Here is a 9,993-nt window from a genome sequence, read left to right on the forward strand (position 1 = left end):
CTACCCATGGGCTACACTCTTTCAGATATGCAGGAGCCAAACTCTGGAACGAACTGCCAAATAAGATGAGGGAAGAAATGCCTTTGGGTCAGTTTAAAAGTTTGGTTGGTAATTGGGGGGGGGGGGAGGGGGGCAGTTTGTGTCAGTGTTTCTCCTGCAGATCTCAGTGAGTTGTAGATCATTTATTTATTCATCGTGTATACTCTGGCTTTTATATTTTGATGCATAACTTTTTATTTGTGTTTAAAATGCTTGAATTACTTTTAGTGCTTTATATAATAGCTATTGCATGAATGTTAGTTTATCTGCATTTTATGTTTGCTTTATATGCTTTAATTTTGCTTACAAATTGCTGTGCTTGAAAACATTATTCATTCTTTGCATGATGTGATTACTGTTTGTTGTGTTTTATGTATTGTGCTTGTCATATATGTATGTCGGATAAAAGCTCTACAGAGCTTATGTTGTATTGTTATATGTATAACCGACTTTAAATAAATCTTTTATCTTATCTTATCTATCATCTATCTTTTATCTGGACGGGTATAAGACGGACGACATTTTGTGGCAAGCGTTGGATTTGGTAGAAGAGACTAAAGATAAAGGCAATATTATAACCCAAAGTACTTACCTGTATCAGTTTAATAAAGGTAATCATAACTGTATTTTATATCTTACGATTTTATCAAAATCAAATCTCCCTTTTCTCGAGAATAAACAAACATTGGGATAGGTGTGTCTGCATTGGAAACCCGACTACCAGACACGCTAAACATACAATATTTAATATTGAGGAACTCCCTTTATGGGGGCAATCAGGGCCTGATCCAGCCGGGGATTCCCAACTCAAGAGAAAAGGGGGGGGGGGGGGTCCAATCATTCAAATGCATTGATCTTTTAAATAAAAGTCGGCTCCAACCCGCGAAACCCCCAACACCAAATCGGCCACTGGGCAACCGGGGGATGGGGGGTGTCCGGGAGTTAGAATCCCCATTTTTTAAAAAGATCAATGCTTTAGAATAGAGACATATGACTGGGATAAAAAAAATTATCTTAAAGCAAAAGAGTATTTAAAGGATTATTTTTGTATTCCATATAGATGCTTATTGGAATTTCCTAAAATATGTTTTTTTAATATCATGAAACAATTTGTAGCGAACACTATCAGTAATTTCAATACGAATAACAATGGACTTTGTTTGCGGGATGTAGAAGCAGGAGTTTCCAGAAACCCCACTCGTCAGACCATGTGGTCAAAATCCATTGCTATTCGTAACAAAAGATCTATTCAATTTAAAATTGTTTCAGAAATAGAAACTATGAAGCATAACAATAGAACTGGGGTGTAATGTTAGAGATGAGTCTACCTTAATGCTACCTGTACAGTTTTTTATTCACCTAACCTAACCTTACAGCATGCTTTTTGCCCTGAAGTTTTTCTTCGCCTAGGGTTATTCTATTATAGTATTAATAGGGAAGAAAATATTATTAATTTTCATTGTTTTAAGTCCCCAATATAGATGATAAATCGAATTTTGACCCAAAAATTTAAACCAGTCAAAGATTTCCTTAACAGCATGTTAAATATGTATTACAATTGAAACTGTTTTTTAAATAATAAATGAATCTTTAAATTGTTAACCCTTATCCATAGTATTGTCCAGTTGTCAGTGAAACAAGAAATAGCTATTCAGGTGTTTTCAGTTTCAGTTTTCAGATGAATATGTTATGCATTTCTTCATATATCCCTTCACATTTCACATTTTTCATATTGGATTATTTTCGCAGTGTTTGAAATCTATTTGAATCAATGTGCTTAAAAATTGGGATTAATTTTATTTGAATTCTCTTTGCAGATGCCATTTAATTTTGCTTCTTAAAATGTGACTATGACTGGATTGTCATAAATGTATCAAGGAGGAAATAATTCATTCAAAATGCTTTGTGTGGTTTTTACATGATGATATACATGTGAAAGCCAAAATAATGTTTGAGTATAGCTTGTAATGTTTTTCTTTGAAATCTATTATGATTTTTGTGCATAAAATTTGTAAGGGTTCCGCGGAACCCAGTGTCTCGCTTACTTTTGCTGTTAGTCGCAGGCTCAACAAAAATAGGGAAAAAATTATTAAAAAATTTTCTCTAGATACTTTCTTTTGATTGTAAGAAGTTCTGTTCAAGTTTGGTAAAAATCCAAGAAGGTTTAGGAATCTAATAAATGTTTTAATAACTTTAACTGCAGACTGTACGTAATGTTAACTGGAATAAAACTAAATCCATTTATAAGTAATATACGGAAAAACAGGAAATAAATGTTTACAAATTTCCTTCTAGATACTAGCTTTTGATCATAAACAAGCTTCTGTCCAAGTTTGGTACAAATCCAGGATAGTTTAAGAAAGTTATTAAAATTTGAAAAACTTTAACCACAAAGTGAATGTTATGTTAACAGGCAGAAAAACTAAGTCCATATATGAGTAAAATACGGATAAACAGGATTTTTTTTACAACATTTTCTTCTGGATACTATTTTATGATTATAAACAAGCTTCTGTCCAAGTTTGGTACAAATCTAGGATAGTTTAAGAAAGTTATTAAAATTTGAAAAACTTTAACCACAGAGTGAATGTAATGTTAACTGGCAGAAAAACTAAATCCATTTACGAGTAAAATGCAGATAAACAGGATTTTTTTTTACAAAATTTACTTCTGGATACTATCTTATGGTCATAAACAAGCTTCTGTCCAAGTTTGGTTGAAATGCAGGATAGTTTAAGAAAGTTATTAAAAGTCAACTGTCCCTTTTGTTGTTGATCAGGTGTTCAGATAGGTTTACAATAGATTTCAAGTTCTGTCACTTTAGGAAAAAACTGGGCATCCCAATTTTTAATAAAGTGCATTTATTGATGCATACAATGCTATAGATTATAGCAAATATAACTAGAAAATGCCAATCTGCCCTATTTTGCTTTAAATTCAGTCTAAACAAAAATACCCCTCTACAGAGGGATAATTTTATCCCTCTATAGAAGGATTATCCCTCTATACAGGTAAAAACACCATGTAGAGGGTTTGTTCCCAACCTGTTTAATTTTGGATATATATCATGGAAATGAAGTAAAATGTAAATACAGTGGATATAGTCAAATCTAGTGATAACGTGAATAATAAAAGTAACATATTCCCAAAAAATTCACAACATGAGGATAACAATTTTGAATGTGACACTGGAAATAATCATTATAAAATTCTGGATCTGATATTGTTTAATTGTGATAAATATCATGGGAAATAAAATAAAAACTGAATGCTGTCGATATAGTAATATCAAGTGATTTAGGGGAAAATATGAATAAAATTTGTAATGTGATATTGGAAATATTCAAAAATTACAAAATTCTGGATTAAATATAAAGACTCTGCACCTGTTTAATTGGGATATATATCATGGGAAATTAAAGAGAATACTTTGGATATAGAAAAAAAAACTAGTGATATAATGAAAAATGTAAGAAAATAATCCAAAAAGTTAATACATTTAGGAAAATATTTAAAAATTACTTCAAATAATGAAACTGGAATACTGGATGGAATATCAAAAATCTGTGTCAATAAATAAATAAATAAACAGTTTATTCATAACTATTATTTTTTAGATTTCACTATGCGTAAACACTTTGTACAAGGTTCATGTCAATAAGTATTGAACAAATGTTTAAATGAAAGAATGCACACATTTGTTCTGGTGTTTATTACTGTGACTTGACTGTAAGTGTTGCTCTCAACTTATTGCAACTAATTCAAAATTCTGACTAAATTGCAATTTGTTTTATAAAACCAAACTGTTCAACTGGTCAGAAATTTGAACAATCTGCTGTAGAAAACCACAGTCAAGTCGTGAAAGTGCAAAGTGATAAAATAAAGCATACTTACAATCCTATAAGACTTTACTTCCACTTCAATGTTATTATAAAAAATCAGTCTAACAGTTTGTATAGAAATTTTATTGTTTTTGTCATGCTAAAGGTGATGGGTAGTAATTTTGAATTGCTATAAAAATGTCGAAACTAAGCTTTCATACAATTTTTCTTTCGAAAAGTCTTCCATATTCATAAGAATCAGACATCATTTGAATTAAAACATTTTATATTCAGTAAAATATGTGTGAAATTACAATACGTTTTTAGCAAGTTTCCATTGGAGATAATCAATTTCTCTCTCGAAAAGTCTTCTATATTCAAAAGAATAATATTTAGGTTATCTCCCATGCCGGAAACTTATTAACAACGTATTGTAATTTCACATATATTTTACTGAATGTAAGATAATTTAATTCAAATGACGTTTAATTCTTATGAATATGGAAGACTTTTCGAAAGAAAAATTGTATGAAAGCTTAGTTTGGACATTTTTATAGCCAGTCCAAATTACTACCCATCACCTTTAGCATGACAATAACATTAAAATGTCTATACAAACTATTAGACTGATTTTTAGACAGTTAAGCTGCCTTATGCGAGCACCCTAGATTTGTGCTCTACCCAATAAATGCTGAAATTGGTGCCATTGTTATTATCTAGCTGGCTATTATGTTATTTATAACTAATTGAACACTTTTTTCATACTTTTAATTCTGGAATACCAAAAATATGACCAGAAAAACCTTAAATGATCGTCGAACCACCGAAAACTTTTGAAGTTGCACATAGGAAGTAGCGCTCAATAGATATCCTTATGTAGTTTATTATCCCTTGTGCTTTTGGCTAAGATGTCAAAGAACAATTGTATCAATTATTTCATCGCCGAAAATCTCTTATTACAAGTCGTTTACATTTGCCAAATGGCAAAAAAACGCAGGAATATTGTATAACGGCTGTGACTAATATGACACGGAGTTGAAGTCTCAGTTGGCGGTAATTTTAGCTTCGTCGACAAAACGTTAATCAATGACGTTTTAAATTTGGTGGATTCTGATAATTTAAAGGTGATTATTATTAATCATTTCATTCGTTTTGTTTCAGATTATTGTGATTTTTTAAATCATCTTAATTAAATGTATGCTCATTTGTATTCTTGTTAATATTATTCCATTTATCTCGTAACCGACCTTCGATCAATTCATGCTTGTCAGATCAAGTTGTTGTTATTTATGCAAATAAAACTAGAGATCTGATTGGTCGATGTCAAGGTCATTTCAAGATGGTTTCCTTTGTGTTTTAGTTCAGGCTTTGCCTTTGGTGTTACAGACTGCTACATGTGCTTTAATTTAGCTAAAGGCGCTTCAAACAATATTTAGATTAGTACTTTATCAATAATTTGCTAATTATGTTCATTTTGTGATTTTTTTCATATTTAAACACTCGTGAAGTGTTCTAGAATCATTTCTATGCGTTTCCTTTAGCAACTTGATGCTGGTAAACGACTTTTTCCATGAAAATTCTGCAAAAAAAAAAATACGAAAAGAGGTAACGTTGTACTTTATAGTCTACGTTTTCAACAAGTTACAGTTTTTTTTTCTTTATTCCTATAACAATTTTTTAAAGCAGAAATATATGTTTTTTATTATGATATTAGCAATGGATGACATAGTCCGAGATTACTCTGACGTCAAACGGCGGTTTTGCCAGACAAGCTTGGGCCGTGTCTGGCAAAACAGCCGTTGGACGTCAGAGTAATCTCGAACTATGGAAGACAGTGAAACCGTAATCAAGATATTTAAACTCACTTATAATTTCAAATAAAATTGAAAATGGAAATGGGGAATGTGTCAAAGAGACAACAACCCGACCAAAGAGCAGACAACAGTCGAAGGCCACCAATGGGTCTTTAAGTTCAATGCAGCGAAAAATTCCCACACCCGGAGGTTCACTGATAATGGACGTCATACTTAACTCAGAAATATACACAAGAAACTAAAATTAAAAATTATACAAGACTAACAAAGGCCAGAGGCTCCTGATTTGGGACAGGCGCAAAAATGCGGCGGGGTTATACATTTTTTTTTAGATCTCAACCCTCCCCCTATACCTCTAGCCAATGTAGAAAAAACAAACGCACAACAGTACGCACAGTAAAACTCAGTATAAGAGAAGTCCGAGTCCGATGTCAGAATAGGTAACAAAAGAAACTAAACAAAATGACAATGATACATAAATTAACAAAGGACTACTAGTAGTTAACTGGCATGCCAGCTCCAGACCTTAATTGAACGGATTGAAAGATTATGTCTTTATAATACTTTTGTTGGAAATTATGTTCAAACCTTTAATTCATTCAGACCTAGCTACACAACCGTAGCTCTTATTGTCCTATTATGGTTTAATTTTGACAAATTGTGACTTGGAAGGAGAGTTATCTCATTGGCACTCGTACCACATCTTCTTATTATATTTCTTTACAATTTGCATACACAGGTAGACATGTTATTCTGAACAAAAGCCTGGCAAGGCAAGGACATAACACCTTAGCAGTTGTAATTCAAAAAAGCTTTGAAAAATAACAGACAAGTATATATGCTTGGAAAATTTGATTCTTAAAACCTGTTGTGTTATTCGGTCTCTTGTGACGAGTTGTCTCAATCATTGGCAATCACACCACATCTTTTTTTATAACAGAGAATATAAGCATGCGTTATCACAGCATCAATGAACATGGACAAAACTAATACATAAAGATTTTAGACATGAAGCTTTTTTGCTATATTGTATTTGTCAAAATAAGCCAATTATTTGTATTTGTTTTTATTTCAGCTTGATTCCAATCTTTGGGAATGGCTAAAACTAGAAGAGGCAAGGCATACATGTACATGTACAATACATGATTCTCTGTAGCAACTACAGTATATCTACATATATGATCAATTTTGAAGATTGTTTATGCCAAGGGTCATCATGTCGACTAGTCCGACAAGTTTTGGTTCAGCTTTCTGACGACAGGAATTATTATAAACTTGCCAGCACTTACAACACATGAATATTATTTGTTATTAAGCGAGACTATCGGTCTAGCAATTTTTAGATACTGTTTAACGATACTTTCAGAACTATGATCATGATATGTGATCATATGTCAGAATCTGTGTAACTGTTACTACAAAAGGAGCTATATTATTGTGCACTAAGAAGTATGCATAGTTATCAGAAACATTTTGTATAAAGTTATATACACTGTATAAAGAAAGTTGGAATTCATGATATTGAAGCATTGTGCAGAAACATGAACTATTTTAGTTTGTATTCTTAACAATCCATTAGTAAGGTTAAATTGTACCAAGGAGAATTACTTATTACCATAATTACGCAGCAGTATTTTGATTGTGGATTCTTTTCAATTTTATTATTAACTGAATGCATATTTGTCACTTGTTTAATGCCTTGTTCACGATTACGTTTAATTTGAATTGAATGCGAACCGAGTTCACACAATCTTCTTTTTTAATTTCGAATTGAATTCAAAGGGAAAGACTTATGAAAAGTCAATGGTTCTTGGTAAGCAGTTGTATAAGCATTGGCACATCTTCCATGGAGATTGATCAGACCTGTACCATCAGTCACGGTTCATTGTCCTTGAATATCACTTACATGTTAAAGTATTTTTATTTTAATTGTAACATTTGCATTATCAAAATAGCAAATAGGCAAAACATGTCTCTGTGTTAACAGCTTATTATAGATTAGACAAGTACAATTACTAGTATTATAAAAATAAGAAGATGAATGATTGCCAATGAGACAACTATCCATCATAATTCAAATCATTGCTAGGCCATTATAACAACATCAACATTTATTGTAATATAGTAAACAAGAACATTACACCACTTCAGATAGCTTCAAGTATGATTTGATAATTGTGCATAGTGGCACCAGCTGATCTAACTAAAACCGCTAATATGGCATATTCAAACTCTAGTACATAGTGGAATTAAACCATACACCACTGTTGGACACCATTATTAAAATTATTATTCTGATAAGAAATTTAGAAAAAAGTAAAATCACAAAAATACTGAGCTCCGAGGAAAATTCAAAACGGAAAGTCCCTAATCAAATTGCAAAATCAAATGATAAAACACATCAAACGAATATTCCTCCATGCAGTCCGCAACAATAAGCAAAACCTATACTGCATAGTAAGCTATAAACGACCACGAAATGACAAATGTAAAACAATAAAACTAAAGCAGCCAGCTGATTTATGTACAAAACAATTATGAAAAATAAATATGATATACAGCAACAATCACCAAATTACTGGGTCCTCACTATGGACATGTACATACAGAATGTGGCGGGTTAAACATGTTAGCTGGCACAAAACTCTCCCTTAACATGTGCATAATATCAGACATTGAATCTTTAAAAAATAAATAGGAAATATCTTTTGAAAATGGTAGGATTGGATAGCGGAAACATTACGGTACAAACATTATTTGATACTTGAGAAATAGCTGAGATAAATATTTTCACCAATTCTTCCACAATATTCATCTTTACTTCTGTCAAGTTTGCCTTTGAGTTTTTAATTAACTGTCTATAGCGCCCTTGGTGCTTTGATTCATAATAACATTGAAGTGGAATTAAAGTCTTATAGGATTGTAAGTTTGTTTTATTTTATCACCTTGCACTTTCACGACTTGACTGTGGTTTTCTACAGCAGTTTGTTCAAATTTCTGACCAGTTGAACAGATTGGTTTTATAAAACAAATTGCAATTTGGTCAGAATTTTGAATAAATTGCAATAGGTGGAGAGCAACACTAAAAGTCAAGTCACAGACATCCTGAAAAATTATGGAAATTAAAAAATAATTAAGATTTACACAAGAGTTAAATTGTTATTTTTTTTTAATATCTCCCATTAGAAAAAGTCAAAGAGGTGAAAGACGACTTTTCAACGATATAAAAGAAATCCAAGCACTCATAGTATTTGGATATGAAAAAATTAAGAGGACATGAAGTGCATTTTATGACATGCAATTAAATACCCTGCAAGAAAAAAAACATATATATTCTTGTTCTGGCTTGCTCACTCCTTAAATTTGAAAATGACATTAAAGTAAAAATCTCTCGTATTCCTTCTAAATGTAAAATTGTTTCTTTGGCAATTGTATGGCCATTTACGAATACATTCATTTTAATGAAAAAAGACTGTAATTTCAATGTATATTTCCTTTACTTATTTTAGGATTCTCTAAAGAAAAACATTGGGAAATGAAATTAAAAAAAAAAATCAGCAGTTTTTTAGAACATGGAATCATTAGCATATTGTGGCCATACTCAAGCTTTTTTCATACCATATACAGTTTATGCTAATTTAAACTGTAGACATGTTATGTTATTTACTGAAATTAGCACTGTCTTTTATAATTTCAGATGGGTCAGATTACAAAATTTCTTAACTGATCATGTACTATTTAATTTCATTTCCTAATAACAGCTTTACATTATTATTGTTGTTATCATTATTATTGTTATTGGGATAGATGAGTCTTTTTTCAAATATCAAATGATATTTTCCTTAAAATTTGCTGTTTTCACCTATAAATAAACAATAGTCAGTTTAAAGTTTGAACAAAATTTAACCACTGAACAGGTGAAGTCACTTCATGGACCTTTCATACGTAAATCCATCAATTGTATTGTCGATTTTACAATCTGGTTGAACAATAGGTAAAGGTGAACAACAACTGCTCGAAATTTTCGTTTCAAATACTCCTCAACTTCTTATCTAATTTGATTTAGAATATAGCAAAGTGCTCTCGACCAATAAAATTGTAGGATTGGATGCCTCTTGATTGTGAAGAATGAATGTAAATCATGTTCTTAGTAAGGGATTATCCTATTATTTGGGTCTATTTACAGTTCAAAACAAAGAGTTTCTATAAATGAGTTACAACTGCATCGAAGCACATTTATCAGATTGAAAGGATTTTTCACAAAGTGATTGAAACTGACTAAAAGTTGAATTGTGAAACAAACAAAAATCTCAAAATAA

This window comes from Mytilus californianus, unplaced genomic scaffold, assembly GCF_021869535.1.
Source record: "Mytilus californianus isolate M0D057914Y unplaced genomic scaffold, xbMytCali1.0.p SCAF_5, whole genome shotgun sequence".
In the NCBI taxonomy this organism is placed as follows: Eukaryota; Metazoa; Mollusca; class Bivalvia; order Mytilida; family Mytilidae; genus Mytilus; species Mytilus californianus.